The sequence below is a fragment of the Nicotiana tabacum genome, chromosome 7 (genome assembly GCF_000715075.1).
Source record: "Nicotiana tabacum cultivar K326 chromosome 7, ASM71507v2, whole genome shotgun sequence".
NCBI lineage: Eukaryota > Viridiplantae > Streptophyta > Magnoliopsida > Solanales > Solanaceae > Nicotiana > Nicotiana tabacum.
This window is the reverse complement of record NC_134086.1, coordinates 2,746,755-2,769,918: the sequence shown is the minus strand read 5'-3', so window position 1 is coordinate 2,769,918 and position 23,164 is coordinate 2,746,755.

Here is a 23,164-nt window from a genome sequence, read left to right as displayed (position 1 = left end):
GTAACCTCAATCAAATAAAAAAATATATATTGTATCACTTTTTTATATGTATTTATATAAATTATATAATATATAGTAATAATAAGAAGAAGAATTTAAAATAAATTTGGAGCCTTCAAATTTTGGGGGCCTAAGACAACGATCTAACTACTCAAGCCTTTAGAGCCACCTCTGGATGCAAGATGGAAAGAAAATTCATGGATGAGATAACAAACAAGGTGATAAAATACAAAAAAAATATATATACAAGATTCCAATAATCTAAGAGAAAAAGGACATTTTTCAACGGGTATGGTTGAAATTCATTGAAAATATATAGATGAGTCAATATACAAATTTTGAAGAAGATTGAAGGTGATTTGGTATCAAAGTTCGAAGTTAAAATTGAATTCAAAAATTCTTCTGCGACACATGTATCAAACATGTACCACACATGTATCATACACACAGATATACATATGATACATATTTCATACAAATATGATGTTTTTCATGTTTCATCTTCTGCTTCGAATTTTCAATTCAAACCACCTCAAAACTCCGCCAAATCATCCCAAAATTGAGATTCAAACTCCTTAAAATATACGCAATCTATTCTAATAATATCCACTAAAAAAAGGACTTTATTTTTACTACAAATAGCTAATTAGCTAATATTAATAATATTTTATAAATTAATCAATTTTTGTAATAAGCTACTTATAAATGGACAAAGCTAGTAGTTCCCTTATATTAATTCTAGATTTGAAAATTATATTTTGTTGTGCATTCACATGTTGAAATTCAATATGGTAATTTTGTTGTTTTACTGAATATTGGAAAGGAAAAAGGTGAAACAACACGGTAAGACGAAAGCAAACAGCAGGACATAAAGGTTTTCGATTCTTAGAACTCTATCATCTCTTGACAAATTGATATCAAATATCAAGACTTCTTTTGGTTTAGGAACTACTCATAATAAAATTTTCTGGGAAAAAAAGGAAAAAATTCGAACAAAAAAAAATGTATTCTATTCTAAATGCCACTTGCATTATAGATAAAATTAATGTAACAGAATTATATTTAGTAGTAAAATGAATGACAAAGGATTACTACTACATAAAGTTAGCATCACATAAAGTCAAAGCTAATTAGGTGTGAGCACGTGATTTTTGCTTTACGGAAACTACTCCGAAAGAAAAAATAAAACAAATGTCCTTTAGGTACAATTTTAAGAATTTGCGTGACATTTTTGGATAATTGTTTGTATTTTTGTCTGTGAATGTTTATCTTGTTTTAATTAATTAAAAATACAAAAATATATGTTGCATGCACATTTAGGATTTAATTGTGCACTTAGAAATTAACTGAACCATGTTTTGTTTTTAAAAGAAAGAAAATCACAAAATATGTATTTGTTGCATTTTTGTCGTTTTATTGTCCAATTGTGTGATTTTGTTTTTTATTAATATTTAATCTTGGGTGTCAATTATTATTTAGGTTTAATTAATATTTTTAATTTAATTTTGGTTTTACAACTTATTTTAGAATTTTTGGTAATTAGGAATTAAAAAGGAAAATAATAGAAAAGAAAAACAAGTGAAATAAGAAACACATCGGAACTGGGCCATTTTTTGGACCCAAAATCAGGCCCAAAACACCCCATTTACTCGGTCCAATATGCCTGATCTCTCAGATGACTCAAACGATGCCGTTTAGGCGTCTCAAATCTGAACCGTTGATCAAACAGATCAAACGGTCCAGTTCAGCCCCAACATTGGTTCAAACGACACCGTTTCAGGTGATTAAATCTGAACCATCCATTCCTTTTGATCTAACGATCCCAGGCTTCCCCCATAACCCGGTCCATTTCACCCCGGGCCAATCCAGTCTCGTAGCATGGCCAAACGATGTCGTTTCCTATTAGTAAAATGATCCAGGCCGTTGATCGTGATTGATCCAACGGCCAAGATCAAACGCCCCCTCTCGTATATAACCCTAATCCCTTACCCCACGCCCCAAACCAAACCCCCTCTCACCCCATCGTCTCTCTCAAGCTCAAAGACGAACCAGACCAAACCCTAGCCGCCATTGTTACACCTTCGCCTGAAACCCGGCGGCAACAACGCCGCCGGTCACCAAATTAACACCCCTAAGCCATCTGACCACCCTCGTTACAGATCCGTTAACCGTTTGCCTCGAATCAACCTCTAGCTTCTCGAATCTTCAATCAAAGATTCGAGCAGAACCTAAACCTACCCCAACCAGTCCCAAACTCACTCCACGACACCCCCTGACCTCCCTCGTGCCCAAAATACCTTTGGCATGGTTCAAATCTTGCTAGAACCATTCGAACCCCAAATGGAACCAAGACCCCTATAAAGACCAAACCTGGGTTTTGTCCGAAATTAAAGTAATTTGGGCGTCTAATCGACCTTAGTCGAAGTGTTCTCCGTTGAGAACACTCGATTAAGGTCCGTTCGACATCAAAAAGTTCGAGTCAAGAGTTCGACCTGGGTTCGTCTAGTTTCTGTGTTGTTAAGGTATTTGTTTTTCTCCTTTCTCTCTTGTTCCATTTTTGTTACGATTAATTGTGTTTAGTTTAGTTATAATCCAATTTTGTTCATTGCTTCTTCTTCTCAAATTAGACCTTCTTATTTGGTCGAGTCTGCTTCTATTCATGGTCGAATATATGTTATTAGCCATGTAATCTGTTAGTTTGTAAGTTCCCTGTTTTTGTCAATACCACTCAAATTACTTGTTGGTCTGTTTATTCTGATTGTTTGTTGTTAACTGCTAAATGTTATAGCCTGTGTAATCAATTGAATAAGCGTCGTCGATTAGTCTTTCAGGCTTGAATGTTATGTTAACATAATAATAGTTCAACCTTTGGTTCATACCAGTATGTTTACCATCCTGCATCTTGTATATATTTGAATTAGAGTTGTGTTTGCTCATTCCCTGTATTTGGTTTGGCCTCCTGTTCTTTATAGTTGTTCGCATGAACTTCCCTCCTTGATTCATACTGCTTCAGTTTTGGCTTGTATTATTGAATTCCTGCTCAATCACTGGGTCTTAGTTGATCAGGATTGGTTCCCAATATGATCAACTCATTCCCTTTGATTGATGCCATGTTTGAAATGATTTGGTCTTCTGCTTCGAATCACTGTGTGAATTTGATAGTGGGAATTGGTTTATAGCTGTAGTAATTTAGTGATCAATTAGAAATTAGTTGTTAGGGTTACAACTTATAGAGTTTTAATAACAGATCAATGAAGCTTAGGGCAGGGCAGTAATACACAGGGGTTAAGGGGGTTATTTTGGGATTTAACAGGTCTGCAAGTGGACTAACTTAAGGGTCTGTTAAGTGGATAATAGATGCCATTAGTTTAATATCAATGGGGAACATAACATGATAGTATGGGAGTTAATAGGAATACTATAATAACCCATATTTTTGATTGAAACAATAGGGAACAAGGCATGCAAGTGTGGGGAACAAAATAACTTCAAACAAGAAGACATTAAGTAATGGGATTCAAAGGGGGATGGGCAGTTAGAATTTGATAGTTTCAAGGCAGAGATAACAGGCCTGTTTTGGGTTATAAATAGAGTCATTTAAGACAGATTGAGGGGATGGTTTTTTGGGAAGAGAAATCAGTTTTCTTTCAGTTTTTTTCCAGAGAGTCTAGGCTGGATTTTTAACATTTAACAGTTCAGTAATTTGAGAGAAAAAAGACAGGCTAGTTTTTAATCCTGAGAGGTTCAGTGTTTGAGAGCGAAAAAACTGAAAAGTGAGGTCTTTTCTTTTACTGCTGAATATCATAACTAGTACTGTTACTGTTTCATTGGGTGTTGCTGGAATTCTGCTGTTTTTTTTTAAAATCTGTTACTGGTTTGTTCTGTCGCTGTGTTGCTGGTTATTGCTGTTGCTGTTTGCTACTGCTCTGCTGATCCTCCTCTTCTTCTTCTATTGCCTATTACCAGGTACACTTTCGAATCACACTGTGATGTAGCTGTGAGATGTAAAAGTGAAAAGAAAATGCTCGAGTAGTGGAGTACTTAGTGCCACTGTAATTTAGTAGATAAATGATAAGTTGTATAGTCTATCTTTATAACTCAATGAAGAATGTGGACTGTGGAGTTTGTATCTGATAAGGACTGTATTGGACCATTAATTTGCCTTTCTTAGTTGTAAATTTAGTAGTTTAATACCAACTTCAGTACAATAGAATTAAAAAATCAAACTTCCAAGTTAACTGTGATTTTCCCGAATAGTTAAGCATGCCCATTATTGTCAAACTGTTTAGTTAAATAAGTGGAATAAGATGAAGATAGCATGAGTTTGTTCTATTGAACCTGCCTGTTTAAACTTGTTAGTTTCACTAGCTATGAAGGTTTTAATATTGTCAACAGTAGGTAGATAATGATTGTTGGCAGCCCATTTGCTCAAAAAGTTGAAATATTGGGTTTGGCTTCATCATGTAAAGCAATTGGCAATAGCCTGTGTATGTTAAATCAGACTCGAATCCGCTTCTGTGAGTCGAACGCTGAACTTGGACCGAATAACGCATGAAATCTGGTCGTAGGAAACGGACCCGATCACAAGACCATCCTTAAAAATCATACAATAGAGTTAAGTAACAATTGGTTGGGACCTTCATTTTGTGTTTAAAGACGAACTTAATAGAAAAAATGTAGTCGCTTTAGGATTATCCTTTTAAAATAAACGAGATAAGCCTCGCCAAATAAAACGCACAGATTACGAGGCCCTCACAAATGTATGTATTAATTACTTAGAACTCGGGATCGGCCGCTTAGCGAACTTCACGGCCATTTCCCAAAACTAACCACGCGTTAGTCTCTTTAGGCGCGTACTTTAAATGACATTACCTTCTTAAACCCGGGTGCACATTTATGTGACCCAAATCCAAATCTCAACGAAGTCGAAATGTGTCGCTAATCACGGGTACATTGATTGTGACGTGGTTCGAGATGCATTTCCACGACGTTGCAAATTATTATTTTTTTAAAAAAAATAATGAATGAGACGAGCCTTGACAAACAAAAAATACACAAGTTGTGGGGCCCTCTATACGTGTTGGTAAAATTGCTTAGACTTCGGGATGGGCCGTTTAGCAAAATTTCACGGCCTTACCCAAAAAAATGATACGCTAGTCGCTTTAGGCGCGCCTTTAATAATTTACTTTCTTAAACTCGGGTGCACATTTATGTGACCCAAATCCAAATCTCAACAGAGTCGAAATGTGTCAATAACCACGGGTATATTGATGTGACGTGGTTCGAGATACGTTCTCATAACGTTGCAATTCTCTAATAATAATAATAATAATAATAATAATAATAATAATAATAATAATAATAATAATAATAATAATAAAATCGGTAAAGAGTTAAAACTTGCATATAAGCTCATCATTGTTAAAATCAGATAAATAAGCCGAATGTGACAGTTGAGCAACCGTGCTAGAACCACAGAACTCGGGAATGCCTAACACCTTTTCCCGGGTTAACAAAATTCCTTATCCGGATTTTTGGTTCGCGGACTGTAATACAGAGTCATTCTTTTCCTCGATTCGGGATTAAACTGGTGACTTAGGACACCCTAAATCTCCCAAGTGGTGACTCTGAAATAAATAAATAAATCCCGTTTTGATTGTCCTTTAATTGGAAAAACTCCCTCTGCGCCCCTAGGGCGCGGGTAAAAAAGGAGGTGTGACAGCTCTAGCGACTCTGTTGGGGACCAAACAGGGTTCAAGAATTCGAGCTTAGATAAATTGTTATATTTGGTTTTATGTGATTTGTTTTACATGTTTGGGCCTAATGTGCTAAATGATGCTTTTACCACTTTGATATTATCTGAACTGTATATGAACTGTGCCGAAACCCTTCTCTTCTTACCTCCGGGGATGTGCTTACTGGTTGGGACTCCCTATTCTGTTAGTGTCATACCCTGAAATAAGAAAGAGGCCGGACAAGTTACAAAGCCGGACGATCTTGCGGGTCCCCGGTACGTTGCCCCCTCCTCGACTCGAGTTGTCCGCTTGGGTACACAGTCTATAACAAATACCTAGGCTTTGAACCTAGAATAACGTGACTTCATGCCAGATTCCTAGTAGGAACGTTTGTTTGCATCACCTGCATTTGACTTTGGAGGCTCAACACAGGAGTTGGGTCTGTCTAAGACAGGTGTACCAAAAATGAAAAGACCATCCTGATGCATCTTACTTGCTACTTGTGCATTTATTTGCTTCGGACGTGCATGCTGACCGACTTTTGAATATTTTGAGGAAAAAGAAATAGCAGTATGAGGGTTAAAGAGAGTTAATCGCCTGTTTTGAAAAAAACAATGTCCAAATAGTGTCGAAACTCTACGAATTTTTGAGAAAAAAAAAGAAAGAAAGAAAAAAAAAATATAGTTTTATTTGCCAATGAGTCTGGTTTTCAAAAGAAGTTTGTTTTATCGTCCCGAACTACGCCAGTTTGATTCTCACCGGGTGTGAGATACGTAGGCAACCCTCATCGGGTCCAACCTCCCCTTTTGCAAAAATAGCCAAAAATGTCAAATTTTAATTGTCAACATAAATAAGTCGGGTGATGCCGTTTTTGGCAAGAATAGCCGAATGTTCCCGAAAGGGACGCCGAAAGGCTGACTTTGCATAAACGGCCACTTTTAGTCATTTTTGGATTTTTGACCGGTTGACTCACCCAGCCTTAAAATCTTCATTCCCGAAGTGCTGAAAAGCCGTGTTCGGAACCGGATCTTCCTTTTAATCTGTGAAAAATTTTAAAAAAAATATATAGTCAATTTGTTGAGTCAAATAAATTTTATTTCTTAATCACCTTAATAAATGTGCAGGATGAGCATGATGCAAAATGAACCTTTTTCAATAATGACTAAAATCCCTTTCGAGTTGCGGCTATGGTGGGATGATTTAGGTGGTAAGGGGCGAGATGAGTTCAAGAAATATCTAAAAGGTCTTACAGGTTTATTGGAAATCCAGCCTCGGGGGATATCATAAGAGCTTTGGTCACCTGCTGGGACCCGGCACACAATGTCTTCCACTTCCCCGATTTTGAACTCACCCCGACTTTGGAGGAAATAGCCGGGTACATCGGAAATGCTGAAGTTCCGATAAGGCAAAAATATCTGGTTGCTCCAAGATCTGTCACCGCGCATCGATTTTTAGATTCATTAAAGATACCCAGGACGGTACATAACTCAGATTTGGCCACAGGTTTTTGTAATCCGCGCTTTATATACGACAAATACAGTCATGTCGGAGGATTCAACAATCCGGGTAACAAGTTATGCAGCAAAAGTAACCGTTAGAAATGGGAGGAGCATAGACGAGTGGCTTTCATGATAACCTTTTTGGGCCTTTTGGTGTTTCTAAGGAAAGACGGAAACATTGATTTGAAAATAGCCGGGGTCGTCAGTACCTTGCTCACTCAAGATGAAAGCACTCTTGCCCCTATGATAGTATCTGACATCTTCCGAGCTCTCACAGCCTGCAATCCAGAGGGAACTTTTTCGAGGGGTGTAACTTGTTGCTACAAATATGGATGACTGAGCATCTCTGCCACCGTTCCCAGCTCTTGAGCTATGGTTCCTCGAAGAAAACTTGCATAAAAGAGTTCTATACAAGAATTAAGGGGGTCAGTCTACCCAAGGGAGTTACAGCGTGGACATCATTCTTTCGGACCCTCACCGCCAGCCAAATACAGTGGACGCTAGGATGGTTGCCCGTTGATGAGGTCATATATATGCCGGCAGCTAGGACCCACTTTCTATTGATGGGGCTCAAGATCATTCAGCCTTACGCGCCATATCGGGTTTTGAGACAACTCGGGAGATGCCAAACAGTGCCGCAGGAGAAAGATCATAGTGCTCAAGTAATTGAGATTAGCCCTGACGGACAGTTTCCTGAAGCAAGAGTCCGTCAGATCTGGAGTGAATGCCAATATTTAAAAGCAGATACTTGCGTGCAGGATCAGGCCAAAGGTGAAGTGGCGCCAGGATACCTTGCTTGGTATAGGAGAGAACTTGAGCATGAAAGGCAGGCTAAAAGACCCCATCTCCAGGAGTTCGTCAAGGCGTCGCAAGAACAGTGGGATCGGTTGGTTAAAGAACACGAGTACAGGATGACAATAGGCAAGTTGGAGAAGCAAGTTATGGATTTGAAATTTGAGAAAGATTTGCATATCGCTACAGATGAGGGATAAAGGAGAAAACTAGCTCAGGAAAACGAGGCCCTCAAAACTCAAATCCAGAAAACGAAAATAGCTTCCAGAAGCCAGGAGAGAAGCCGGGCTGATAAAAGGCTCATAAATGGTCTGAAGAAGAAAGTCCTCGAATATCAAGAAGACCTGGAAAAATCTAAAGTTGGTCTAGAGAGAATCCAGGTGAAATGGATAAAGAAGACAGAAGAGCAAGTACTATTCACGCAACAAATGAAGAGGGACTACGAAGAGCGGATCTTCAGACAAGCCCGAGATGCCAGAACAGATAGGAAGCGCTACTATGATCTGATGGCCCAAATGAAGAAACAGATGAATGAGTTTCAGGATCAAATCTTTACAACGCTCAAATGCTGGGGACACGGAATCAACAAATAGAGCGATTGCTTATGGAGAGGGACAAAATCAAGGGAAGAATCGACGATATCGGGCACTACATCACCATAAAGTGCCTAGCTTATGAGGATATGTCCCGTACCACCTTCTTTGCTTCAATAATGATTTATGTCCACTAGATCATGGAAGATTTGAAAGATCTGCAAAGGGGCCTTGCACCAAAGCCCGCGGCGAGACCGAACGACGCCCCGCGGGCGCCAAAATTCAAAACTTTGAAACATTCATAGTTTGAGTTTGTATTTTCCTTGTCTTCAGAGTCTATTGTCTGTTGGAGTTTGTATTTCCCTTTTGCATAGAGTCTGTAGTCTGTATCAAGCCTGTCAGTTTCCTTTCAAAAATGTTTTGCCTTGTAATAAAATATTTTGCTAGTGAAGATTGAAAAATCCAAAAATGGTGTCTTTATTTTCCGCACTCGTGACAGAACTACGCACGGTCTGATTCATGCGGGGACATGATACGTAGGCAATCTCTATAGGATTCGACCACCACTAAAAAATAAAAAGAGGAAAATGAAAAATAAATAAAGAAGGAAGCTTAAAAGAAGGGGCACAATTATGAGAGGCCGGAATGACGCACGCAACCGAAGCAAATGCATGATAGAAATGGTTAATTGTCTAGGTGCATTGCATCCCAACGTGTAATTGCATATGTGTTAAACTCTGAAAAACTAACAAGTTTGTTGATTTCCAGAGAATTCAAGCAGTTAGTTTATTTAGAGGATACTGGCACATTACCATTACCAAACCAGATCGAAGGGACCAATACCGAAAATCATGTCTATCCCAGATGTCGACACTAGTGTTGAGGTAGAGGAGTTGGACGTCTATAAAATGAAATAGGAGATGCTCAAGCTTAAGCAACAGATTTCCGAAATGTACCAGGCCTGATCCAAAGGGCAATCACCGCCAGCTTACCCAACCAACCCGACCCTTACCCCACCATTAGCTCAGTCTCAAGATCATCCCTCCACCGATCCAGGTTTTTCCATTTATCAACACTACCATGGCACTACTTCTCATACGCCACAAGCTCCACCACCAAAATCAATTCCATACCCTTCTCCACCAACTACCCCTGTCTTTGTGGCATCTCCACAAACTGCACTCCATAAATCCTCGAGTGAACCTGTGATCCAAGTGCAGGACAACAAGTATTATCCCTTAGAGCTTACTTTCAAAGCGCCTGAAGCCTATCCACATGATCCACATTCTGACCTACCGGGGAAAGCAGAAAAACCGGCCAGAAATCTTGAACAAGAAGAGATGTTCAGAAAAATGAAAAGCATAGAGCAATCCTTCAGGGATTTAAGAGGGCTAGGAGGTCAGGTAAGCGTGGCTTACAAAGATCTGTGTTTATTCCCAAATGTACAACTACCGGCAGGGTTCAAAATGCCTAAGTTCGACTTGTACAACGGACACGGTGATCCGGTGGCTTATCTGAGAGGTTTTTGTAGCAAGATGAGGGGAGCGGGCGGAAGAGATGAATTACTCATGGCGTATTTAAGCCAAAGCTTAAGTGGATCGGCGTTAAAATGGTACACCAGACAAGATCATAGCAGGTGGTACACATGGGACGATTTGGCCCAAGCATTCGCTTGTCACTTTCAATATAATCTTGAGATCATTCCGGACCGACTACCCCTGACCAAACTGGAAAAGAAGCACAGTGAAAGCTTCAGAGAATATGGTTTCCGGTGGAGGGAGCAAGCAACAAGGGTAGATCCCCCAATGAAAGAAAGCGAGATGGTCGATTACTTTCTGCAGGCTTTGGAGCTAACTTACTTTGGTCATTTGGTGTCCGCAATTGGCAAGTCTTTTATTGAGGTTGTAAAAATGGGAGGCATGGTCGAGGAGGGGCTTAAGTCTAACAAAATCATGAGCTATTCAGTGATCAAGGCAACCACTCAGGCCATCCAAAGTGGCACAGGGGGTGTACTTGGGAAGAAGAAGAAAGAAGATGTCACGACTGTTGAGTCCGAAGCCTGGTTCGGATCTAGAGGCCCGTCACCCTACTATGGCCAACCACGACCCTACCACCAAAATTACCCCCATACTCCATATATCCCTCCACAACATTACTATCTACTGTCAGATCCCCATTTTTCAGTCCATCATGCACAAACCTATACCCAAACTCCGGCATACGCGCCATGGCGTGCGCCTGTTCCACAAAATCCATACCCAGCTCCACAAAACACATATCCACCCCCAAGGGCCTACAGAAATCCCCCCAGGACAGGTTTCCGACTAAACTCAGCCCTCAAGAATGAGAGGTCACAAAAGCAAAAGACTTTCACTCCACTGAGGGAACCATATACCAGTTTTTCCACAGATTGAGGCAGTTGGGCATGTTGAATCCAATTGAGCCTAAAATGCCAAATCCTCCCCTAGAAATCTTGACCATTCGGTGAGTTATGAGTACTGTTCAGGGGCCCCAGGGCACGACACAGAGAAATGTTGGAAGCTGAAAACAAATGTGCAAGAGCTTATCGATACTCATCAGATCGAGGTTCAAGCACCAGAAGCACCAAATATTAATCAGAATCCACTGCCAGCTCACCATGAGATACACATGATTGAGTTTATACACAAAGAGGGGGAGCCCAGGAAGCCCTCACAGACGGTAATGATGATCCATTCCAGCGAAACCAGCTCAAAGGAAAAAGTAACCAGTGGGAAATCAGTGGTCCAAGGGGTAGATAATGAGCCAGCTGTGGTAGCCGAGAGAGGGTCGTTGAGCCTTGTTGCAGTGAAACTCGAGAAAGCTAAAGTGGTAGTGCCAGGGGTAGCAAGTAAACCTGTTGTGGTCGTGAAGGGTGCTCGCACAGAGCCTGTTATTATAAAACCGGTAACTCAGCTTCTAATGATCAACATCAAGGCTGTTCCTTAGAATTATGAATGGGTGACGGTGATTTACAAAGGGAAAGAAGTCAAAGGAGAAGTGTGTGAAGCCCAAGGTCTAACTCGTTTGGGAAGGTGTTTTGCTCCCGCAGAGTTAAGAAGGGCCAATCCAGTAGCAACAAAGAATCCAGTTATCGAGGAAGAGGTGGAAGAATTTTTAAAAAAAATGAAGGCACAAGATTACTCCATTGTGGAGCAGTTAAGGAAGACCCCGACATAGATCTCATTGTTATCCTTGTTGATCCATTCAGATGAGCACCGCCGGGTATTGATGAAGATTCTGAACGAAGCCCATATTCCGGATAAGATCTCTGCGAACCATCTGGAGAAAATAACAAACAAGATTTTCGAGGTCAACAAGGTCACTTTTTCAGATGTTGAGTTGCCCGTGGAGGGTACAGAACATAATAGAGCCCTCTATTTGACTGTGAAGTGTGAAGACTCGGTAGTCACTCGAGTACTAATTGATAATGGTTCCAGTGCCAATATCTGTCCTCTGACCACCTTAAACAAACTGAAGGTCAATGGTGACCGAATTCACAAGAACAACATCTATGTTCGAGGGTTTGATGGTGGTGGTACAGACACAGTGGGTGACATCATACTTGAATTAACAATTGGTCCGGTCGAGTTCACCATGGAGTTTCAAGTGTTAGACGTGGCAGTGCCATATAATCTTCTGTTGGGGCGACCCTGGATCCACACCGCCAAAGTAGTGCCTTCTACATTACATCAAATGGTCAAATTCGAGTTGGATAAGCAAGAGATTGTAGTACATGGGGAAGACAATACAAGCGCCGTAAGTGATGCCATCATACCCTTCATAGAGACTGACAATGACAAGGGGCCGTGGGTTTACCAGGTTTTTTATACGACTTCAGTGGACAAAGTTCTCGAGGGTGAAAGCATCCCACTTCCCAAAATAGCAGCTGCAACTGTCATGGTAGCCTCGGAGATATTGAAAAACGGGTTTGTGCCAGGCAAAGGTTTATGGGCTGATCTTCAGGGTATTGTTCAACCGGTTTCTTTACCCAAAAATCTGGATAACTTTGGGCTGGGGTTCAAGCCTACAATGGCGGATGTGAGACGGGCCCGCAAGTTGAAGAAAAGAGTCTGGGTCCTTCCCAAGCCAATCCCGCGCCTGTCCAGATCTTTTGTTAGGCCGAGCATCAAAAAGTAATTGCTATCCAAGGTTACAGGGCCATTGATTGGTACAGATGGAGACTTAAATGAAGACTTTGAAAGATTATTCACAGAAATCAACATGGTAGAAGTTGGGGAGGGGTCCAGCAAGGCGGATGTGCAGTTTGTGGGGCCAAAGGCAAAAATCAACAATTGGATGGCTACTCCTTTTCCCATTCGGAGGGAGTCTTGGTAGTTGACTCTGATTTTCCTTCCTGTTTTCTGGATTAATCCAGGGTTGTAATCCATATTTCTTTTTATTGTGTTCATCAAAGTGTGAAACTTTGTTATCCCGTAATTCAATAAAATAAAAATAAAATAAAATAAAAAAGTTTCTTCTTCATTCCTTATTTTATTTTAATTTTGTTTTCTTATTTTCTTTTTTTGTACAGTTCTTTTTATACTGGTCTTAATGACATGGCGTGCATAAGGAATTCTCAGCCCAATCTTAAAAATCAATCTGATTCCGAAATGATAGTTCAAAAAGTAGATTGCGATTAGGAATTAGAATATGATGACGAGGATGAAGCCTTCGAAGAAATTAGTAAGAAGTTAATTCACTTCGAAGAAAAACCCAAACCCAATTTGAATGACATAGAAGCCGTCAATTTAGGGGACACAGACAATGTCCGAGAGGCTAAAATAAGTGTCCACCTCGAGCCAAAAATCCGGGAGGAGTTAATCGAAGCACTCATTGAGTACAAAGATGTTTTTGCGTGGTCATATGACGACATGCCAAGTTTAAGCACTGATTTAGTAGTCTACAAATTACCCACTGATCCAACGTTCCCACCCGTCAAGCAAAAGTTGAGGAAATTCAAAACTGATATGAGTGTGAAGATTAAACAGAATGTGCGTCGATTACCGCAATCTCAACAAAGCAAGTCCGAAGGATAACTTCCCGCTTCCCGCTACCCAATATCCACATCCTGATTGATAATTGTGCCAAGCGCGAGATTGGATCTTTTGTGGATTGCTATGCCGGGTATCATCAGATTCTAATGGATGAAGAAGATGCAGAAAATACGGCATTCATCACACCATGGGGAACTTATTGCTACCGGGTAATGCTATTTGGTTTGAAGAATGCTGAGGCAACTTATATGAGGGCAATGACTACTGTGTTTCATGAGATGATACACAAGGATATTGAGGTATATGTAGATGATGTGATCATAAAATCAAAGCATCAGGCCGACCACGTCAGGGATTTGAGGAAATTCTTCCAGAGGCTTCGCAGGTACAACCTCAAGCTTAACCCCGCCAAGTGTGCATTTGGTATTCCATCAGGAAGACTGTCGGGATTCATAGTCAGCCGGCGATGCATCGAGTTGGACCCATCAAAGATCAAAGCCATACAAGAATTGCCACCTCCGAGGAACAAGACTGAAGTGATGAGTCTGTTAGGAAGGTTGAATTATATCATCAGGTTTATCGCTTAGCTCACGACGACTTGCGAGCCTATTTTCAAGTTGTTGAAGAAGGACTTTGCGGTCAAGTGGACTGGTGAGTGTCAGGAAGCATTCGACGAGATAAAGGGATACTTGTCTAACCCGCCTGTGCTGGTACCACCAAAACCAGGGAGACCTTTGATTCTTTACTTAACTGTCCTGGAAAATTCAATTGGCTGTGTATTGGGGCAACATGACACCACCGACAGAAAAGAACAAGCCATCTATTATCTTAGCAAGAAGTTCACAGCTTATGAGGTTAAGTACACTCACCTAGAAAGGACATGTTGCGCCCTAACTTGGGTGGCACAGAAGTTGAAACATTATTTGTCATCCTACACTACTTACCTCATTTCACGCTTGGATCCATTGAAGTATATCTTTCAAAAGCCTATGCCGACAGGAAGACTTGCAAAATGGTAGATTTTGCTCACAGAGTTTGACATAATCTATGTGACTCGGACTGCGATGAAAGCCCAAGCATTGACTGATCATTTGGCCGAGAACCCGGTCGATGAAGAGTATGAGCCACTGAGGACTTATTTTCCTGATGAAGAGGTGATGCATATTGATGAACTAGAACAGGCCAAAAAACCAACCTGGAAACTTTTCTTTGATGGGGCTGCTAACATGAAAAGAGTCGGAATAGGAGCTGTGCTTATTTCTGAAACAGGGCATCACTATCCTGTTACGGCTCAGCTTCGTTTTTATTGTACCAACAATATAGCTGAGTACGAAGCATGAATTTTGGGGTTAAGGTTAGCTGCGGACATGGATGTCCAGGAAGTCTTGGTCTTGGGAGACTCAGACCTTCTGGTACATCAAATTCAAGGAGAATGGGAAACGCGAGATCTGAAGCTCATACCATACCGACAATGCTTACATGATCTTTGCCAATGGTGTAGATTAGTGGAGTTCAGGCATATTCCAAGGGTCCATAATGAGGTCGCCAATGCTTTGGCTACCTGTCGACGCCCCCTTTTTCCCTCCTGAAAGAAGGCGAAATCGAGTTTACGACATTATGGGCAAAACAACTCTTATTCCCCTTTTGAGGAATCGGGATATGGAATTTGAAGAGTCGCCACCTAATGATTATAGTGCATTAGGACACTTAAAAAAGGATTTTGAAAGATAAACCAGAGTTCGGGTAAGGGCTTGAGATTATCTCGAGGGGAAGGTGTTAGGCACCCCTCAAGATCCACTAGTGTGGTTCCCGGCCGTGCTTAGTTATGACTTTAAGAATATGAATAAACAAGCAAAATTTGCACATAGGAAGTGTAAACAAGATGAAAAATTTTGAAAGAAGAAAGACACAAGTGATTTTGAAAACAGAAAAGCTTAGTTGAAGAAAACACTAATTTAAGAAAACATTGATAACTAAAGAAGGAGAAAAGGGGATCCTAGGTTTAAATATAATATGAATCAGTTTGGTGCAATACCCAGCAAACATTCTCGCACGAGATATTAGCGCACCGTCATCATCTCCATATTCTACCCTTCCCACCCCGTTAGGGTATTAAACGCGATTAGTCTCGTTTTGCTTATTGCATGCTAGTACCCGTCCAGACCCATTAGTCCCGGGGTATTTGGACTTCTAATCCTAAAAAGGGGGAAGAAAAGGGATAGAGGCATATATGGGGTTTAAAAGGACAAAATACTAGGCGTCAATCAAAACAATTAGCAAATAAATGGGAAACAAACACTCAAAAAGGCTCATAAAAACCCCATAAATCACATAGCAATTAGTTTAGCATGTCTTGCATATACTGGTTTGGTCTTAAAATTAAAACTTAAGCGGTAGACGGATCAGTTTAACACATAGAACTAGATAAAAGGTCTACATTAGGCAACTTGGATCCAATTGTTAGGATCTGGAATATTTTACCAAATTGTTTATTAAGGATTAACATAGACAAGTTTTGAAAGAAGCAGAAGTTGCAGAAGTTCGAAAAGGTTTTGGAAAATCGCTGAGACTGTTTAAAGAAATGTGCAGCAGAGTTTCAGAAGTAAAGTGTTCATAAAAAGGGGCGAGAGTTTGAAAATTGTTTGAAAGTATCCTCATGAATAAAAGTTTAGACAGAGAGTTGGAAAACAATTTTAGCGACAGAAATACAAGTTCTTTGCAGACAGGTTTGGACGAATTATGTTTAAAAAAACATTGAAACTAATCGCCAGATTACTCAGTTTTTAAACGAGTTTGGGACCCTATAGGCAGGATATCTATACCTTGATTTTATTGATTGTTATTCTTTTAAAACATTAAGGAGGATGAGTATTTGATCCTACAGTTTGCCTAGCGTTTATGCATTTCCTATAGGCATGATTTTTATATGCTTGAATGAAAAGAATGCATTTCTTATAGGCATGATTTCTGGATGATTGAGTGAAAAGATGCAAATCCTATAGACATGGTTTCTAGGTGATTCAAACGTTAAAAGTCTATAGACATGATATCTAGCGTTTCAAAGTATTAAATCCTATAGGCATGATTTCTAGGTGATTTAAAGTATTAAATCCTATAGGCATGATTTCTACCCTTTAACTCATGCAAGCAATATGAACCCCTCCCACACCCTTTACTAATATTCTTCGAGTTCTTTTTACAAGATTATTACAAAACCAGAAGAAAGAAAGTAAACAGAAATACATCACAACCTACAACTAGATCCGAGCAGCCTAATTCAATCTTAATACCCAATAACATGTGTTTCACCAAATCCGGGTTCCAGATTCCAAGGCCTTCTCTTAGAGTGTTTCAAAGTTCCAAGGAGCTTCAAGAGCCCAGGCAATGCTTACACCCTAAAGTGTGAATGTGGTAACAGAGTAGTGCAATGTGTGGAATTACCATCCCTTAGGCATCCAAGTTCAGAGGGAGCTCTAGGGTCCCTAAGCATGGCTTACCAGAGGGGGGTAGAACTTAGGAGCTAGGAGTAAGTGTGAAGTGAAGGAGGAACCTTAGAAGGAGGTAGTCATACCCAGCCATGGCATAGACTGGCACAACTCTAACCCCTTGCTTAGATTCAAACAAATAAGAGCAGACTCTTAGAGAGTCAAACTTAGGTCTGAAGGGTGATTAGGTCACCACCAGACCCAAATTAGAGCTCAGCACATTGAGGGGAAAGGGAATGGGAAAATAATAAAGTAAGGGCTCAAAAGAGTCTAGTCCTGGATCACAGACAGCAATTCATAGTGCTGCTATGACCCAGGACAATACTCACATACAAAGGGAGTAGAGGGAAAGGGATTAACATAACATAAGAGACATAGCATGCTTGAAGGTAATTAAATAGTGCAGGAAAGCATAAATAAACACATAAAGAAAGGGGTAGAAACAGAGAAGTTGAACAGGGATGCTATTTAACATAGAAGAACATACCAGTTATAAATTCTAGAATAGCAGGATAGTAACAGCAAACAGACAGCCAGGAACAATAGGAACAGACTCAAGAAAACTCCCCAATTGCTTAGAAGTTCAGACAGCAGGAGGTACAGATATAGAATGCTCAGTAGTAGTGTAGAGAAATAGAGAGTAGTAACAGTAGTAGTAAAGAAGACAGAGAGATGAATTCTGATTTTTATTTTCAGTCAGAATTTGATGATGAAGTGAAAAGAAGAGCATGTATTTATACTTGAAATCAGTTATGCAAGCAAGGAAAGAAAATTAGTCGAGTATCAATTAAGATCAATCAATTAACGGAGGTTCCTTTAATTAAGGAATCCCAATTTGATCAGTAAAGGACAGGAAATATTTAAGGAAAGGGGATCAAATAAACACATTGTGCACAGCATACAAATAATAGTAAATACATGTGGGTCTTAATTAAGGAAAGGGAATTTTGAAAAACACGGTTAAGGAAGTAAACCAATTAGCACATAGCAATTCAGGGAATCAGAGATTCCTTAAATCACTCAATGAACCTAGCCAGCCAATAGGGAAATCAAGAAGTTTAACACTAATCAAAGAAAGAATCAATCGAATTCACACAAGGCAGACTGAAATCAATCCCCAAATCAAAGGTTATTCTGAGAGGGAAGATCTAACTATAAAGAGGGCATGGGCTTTAAACATGCGAGGCTGGATTCAAACAAAATATCATGCAACCAAAGACTAGTGAGTAGAAGACTATGGCTAAAGGAGAGCATCAGATAGCATGCGAGAAATCAGATAAAAGGTCTTGCAAAGTTTAGCCAGAATCAGAGTCACATGGAGAACAAAGATGAACTTAGCAATTAGGACTTTAAAGTCAAACTAGTTCAGACATGGGAAGCAAACAAGTCACACACAAGTGGTCTGAAAACCCCCCAAATTCTAGGGTTTCCGCCATTGATCAAGTGTAAAGATGAAAGCAGACAAATCAGGCCAAAGTAATAACGAAATAAGTTCAAAAAGACCCAAAGGAACTAAAACCTTAAGCATTTTCGGAAAACATAAGAAGGGAACAAAATACTGTAAAAGAACTCATAAAGCAATGGTAGAAGAAAGCATGGTAGATGAAAACACAGTAGAGCAAATACAGTAAAAACACATAGGAATCTCAGTAGAACAAGTAAAATTAAAGAAAACCCTCAGTCGGAGAAGATGAACAATTTTGAAAGCAAAGTTTTAGAAGAAATTTAGAGGAATCGTTTGAAAACCTTAAAATAAACACGGATCTAGAACAGATCTAGAGAAATTAGGAAAACCTTGAAAGGCTAGGGTTTCAGAGAAACCCTAGAAGCGAGAAAGGCCTGGAAAAGGAGCTGCCCCGGGTCGAATGAGACAGAGATGGACACATAGGGTTAGGATATGCCGGATTTGAGCCGGAGGTGGCCGCAGAACTCGAATTGGTGGAGATCTGAGTGAAGACCTTCAAGCTCGAACCTTGAATCTTCAAGTAACAGGGGTACGGGGGCACGTGAGAGTGAGTACAGGCTGCTCAAGGCCCGAGAGGCCATGATTTCTGGTGGAATAAGGTCGGAGACCGGTGAGATAGACTAGGGTTCGGAGAGAGGTTGAGAGCGTTTGAGAGACGAAGGGGATACAAGGGCGGCTCATTTGTGTGAATGAATTAGGGTTAGGGGTAGTTGGGAAATTAAAAAGGAAAGAAAGGTTGTGGTCCGTTGATCAAAATGATCAACGACCAGGATTAAAAAGGGAACTGGGCGGGTTTAATTAAACGAGTATGGGTTGGGTAGAAATGGAATTGGGTTGGGAATTGGGGGGTTAGATTTGGGTCGAAATTAGGCTAAATTTGAAAGTAAAATGGGCTACAATTGAAATAGCCACTTTTCCCTTTTTTTTGAATTTATAAAAATAGTAAAAGACGTTAAAAATCGAATTAAAGATACTGGGTTGATAAAAAATACGTAGGTATTAATTTAAAAATATTAGGATTGATTTTGTAATTAAAATGCTATTTAAATCTGAAAGTGGGCTAAAATTGCAATTTCATGCAATTTTAGTTTAAAAATAACAAATGGACTTGTAAAATTATGCAAAAAATCATGTAAATTATATTTTGATGTAAATGTAAGAATAAAATAAATTATTCACTAAAATGACAAGTTTTGGGAATAATTATTGGTTTTTATAGTGCAAAATAGGCCATAAATTGGTTTTAAAAATCTTTAAAAATTTGAGAAAAATACCAAAGCCTTTGGGGATGCTTGCATGTGCATATACATGCTATTTTAAAAGTATTTTGATTATAAAAGTACATAGGAAAAAATTGGGTATCAACACTACCCTAACATCAATGTTGCACCATCCAGACAAAGCTTATGTCGATCCTTTGCATATTCAAGTCCGAGATCAGCATGCTTACTGTAACATGATTAAAGAAGAACTGGATGGCGAACCATGGTTCCACGATATCAAGGAATAAATCAGGATGGGGATATACCCAGTGCAAGCCATGGGGGATCAAAAGAGAATAATTCGACGGTTGGCAAGTGGATTTTTCTTGAGTAGAGGAGTTCTGTATTAAAGAACACCAGACCTGGGGTTGTTAAGATGCATAGATGCTATACAGGCTATGGTTGTCATGTCCGAAGTACATTCAGGAGTCTGCGGACCACATATGAGCGGATATGTGCTGGCGAAGAAAATTCTTCGAGCAGGTTATTATTGGCTCAACATGGAGCGAGATTGTATTGGTTTTGTGCGCAAATGTCATCAGTGCCAGATACACGGAGATTTGATTCATTTTCCACCATCGAAATTGCACACAATGTCAGCACCATGGCCCTTCGTCGCCTGGGGCATGGATATCATTGGACCAATTGAGCCAGCAACATCCAACGGGCATAGGTTCATCCTGGTAGCCATTGATTATTTCACCAAATGGGTTGAGGCCAAAACTTTCAAGTCTGTGACCAAGAAAGCAGTGGTCGATTTTGTTCACTCAAATGTTATCTGTCGATTTGGAATCCCAAAGGTGATCATCATGGATAATGGTGCTAATCTTAATAGCAATTTAATGAAAGAGGTATGTCAACAGTTTAAGATTACACACCGCAATTCCACCCCATATCGTCCCAAGGCGAATGGAGTAGTTGAGGCAGCCAACAAAAACATAAAGAAGATACTTCGGAAAATGGTAGAAGGTTCGAGGCAATGGCATAAAAAATTACCATTTGCATTGTTGGTTATCGCACCATTGTCCGTACTTCAGTAGGTGCAACTCCTTATTTGTTGGTATATGGAACTGAGGCCGCAATACCTGCAGAAGTTGAAATCCCGTCCCTTCGGATTGTCGCTGAAGCTGAGAATGATGATAATGAGTGGGTCAAAACTCGTCTGGAGCAGTTGAACTTGATTGATGAAAAAAGATTGGCAACTCTGTGTCATGGACAGTTATATCAAAAGAGAATGGCAAGAGCATACAACAAAAAGGTGCGTCCCCGAAAGTTTGAAGTGGGCCAGCAAGTGCTGAAACGCATCCTTCCACATCAGGCTGAGGCAAAAGGCAAGTTCGCCCCGAATTGGCAAGGGTCATTCATTGTAACCAGAGTGTTGTCCAATGGTGCTTTATGTTTAACAGATGTCAAAGGAAAATGCATCGACATGACTATCAATTCTGACGCAGTTAAGAGATATTATGTATGATTTCTTTTAATTGTAATTGTTGTTTGTTTGCATTTGGCATGATATCGGAGAATGAAGTGACGGAGGCAATTTGTTCTTCCATCCAAACACTTAAACCTTTGCTTCCTCTTTTGAGCCTTATTTATTCTTTCATACCCCTCTCTTGGAATCAGTAATGAAAATAAAAAAGGAAGAAAAGAAAAATAATGATAATAAAGACAAAAGAAAAGTCACAAGAAAAACAAAGGAATTGGGAACTACGTTTGACCTGATTCCTCAAAAAGGATACGTAGGCGCCTCACGACTCGGTCATAGTGTAATAAGAATCAAAAATCCCCAAGCAAGAAAAACTAGGGCAGAAGTTGTGTTTATAATTTTGGGAAAGAAAGTTGATTCCAAGGGTTGTAATGTTTTACCCATCAAAATTATTTTAAATTTTTCTTAAGCCATACACCAGAAACCAATATTGACGTCCAAAAAGACCTCCCGCTCAGTATCCGAGAAGTGCCAAGTCGGGCAAATGGAAGTCTGGAGTAACACTCTGGTCCCCAGCAGAAAAGAAATGAAATGAGAGAATCCCCAGCAGAAAAGAAATGAAATGAGAGAATCTTGTCAGTAACACCCCAATCCCCAGCTGAAAAGAAATAAAATGAGAGTCTTATTGGTGAAAACCTTCACAGGCACTATAAGGCGACGGGAGTTGAGAGAAATGAGAGAGTCTTATTAGTGAAAACCCCTCGAAGGGCACTATAAGGCGACAAGGAATTGAAAGTGGACAAACGAGGTAAGGTTGACAGAAATGATCCGTCGAGGCATCAAGCAGAACAAAGATGTTGATTCGACAAAAGAATTGGGTTGCGGGACCTTTTGAAATGCAAAGTAAGACCATTAGAAAGATTGAGTGATACAATATACTGGGTTGATTAAGCCGAAATGCACGACATGATCATTGAGATCGGTTACACCATTCAGATAAGTCCTTTTTCTTTTTTCTCTTCAAACAATTCTTTAGGAAGATTTTTCTTTTTATCTTTTGAAGTCATCATCTTTCATTTCTTTTGGTTAAAGATATTTATGGTAGTTTGTTTTTAAGAAGGATTTTCAAAGCCAACTACCAGTCGCCAACATGGGACAAGGTAAATGGGGATAATACAGGCCGAAGATAATGTGACGGGACAAGAAAGACGTCATTATAAGACCAAATGACGGATTGCTCTAAGATGCCGTGGAAAGTATGGACTAAAGGTGAAAAACAACGATTGAGAAGTAGGTGGATACAGAAGCATCAAGAAGATCGAAAGTTATCAGCCAAGTTTCAAGACGGTCGAACAACGCAAAGCATGGAAAAAGGAAAAAGGAAAACCATCCCCAGCAGGAAGGTCCCCCATGTTTTAAATTAACAAATTTTCTTTGATTTGAAGCAGGGACAGGAAATGTTATTGATGACGGAAAGACATGCCACAAGAAAGATTGTCAGACTGGGGCAGAAAATTTTCTCTCATTTTGAAAATTTTCTGGAAGTCTAATACAAGTTTGGTGAAAAGCGGTATCCCCAGCAGTTTTCGGGAGAAGGCAAAACAAGTTTCAAAGAAAGCAATTTCAGGAGGAGAATAACATATTTTTGAATGAAACACCGGTGTTATCCCCAGCAGTCTTCAGAGGAATGAAACACCAGTTTTGAGGGAAGCAGTTCTGAAAGAAGATGATTGAAGAAGGAAAATGGTTCAGGAGGCAGGAAGGAACAACGGCGATAGAATGCATTTTTAAGAAGTTGTTGAAGTCAGGAGCCCGCCTGGAGAATGGAGGTATTATATTTTTAAGTTGTGTTGGAAGTCAGGAGCCCGCCTGGAGAATGGAGGTTGTTATCATTTCAAGTTGTAGACGAAGTCAGGAGCCCGCCTGGAGAATGGAGGTATTATCTTTTTAAG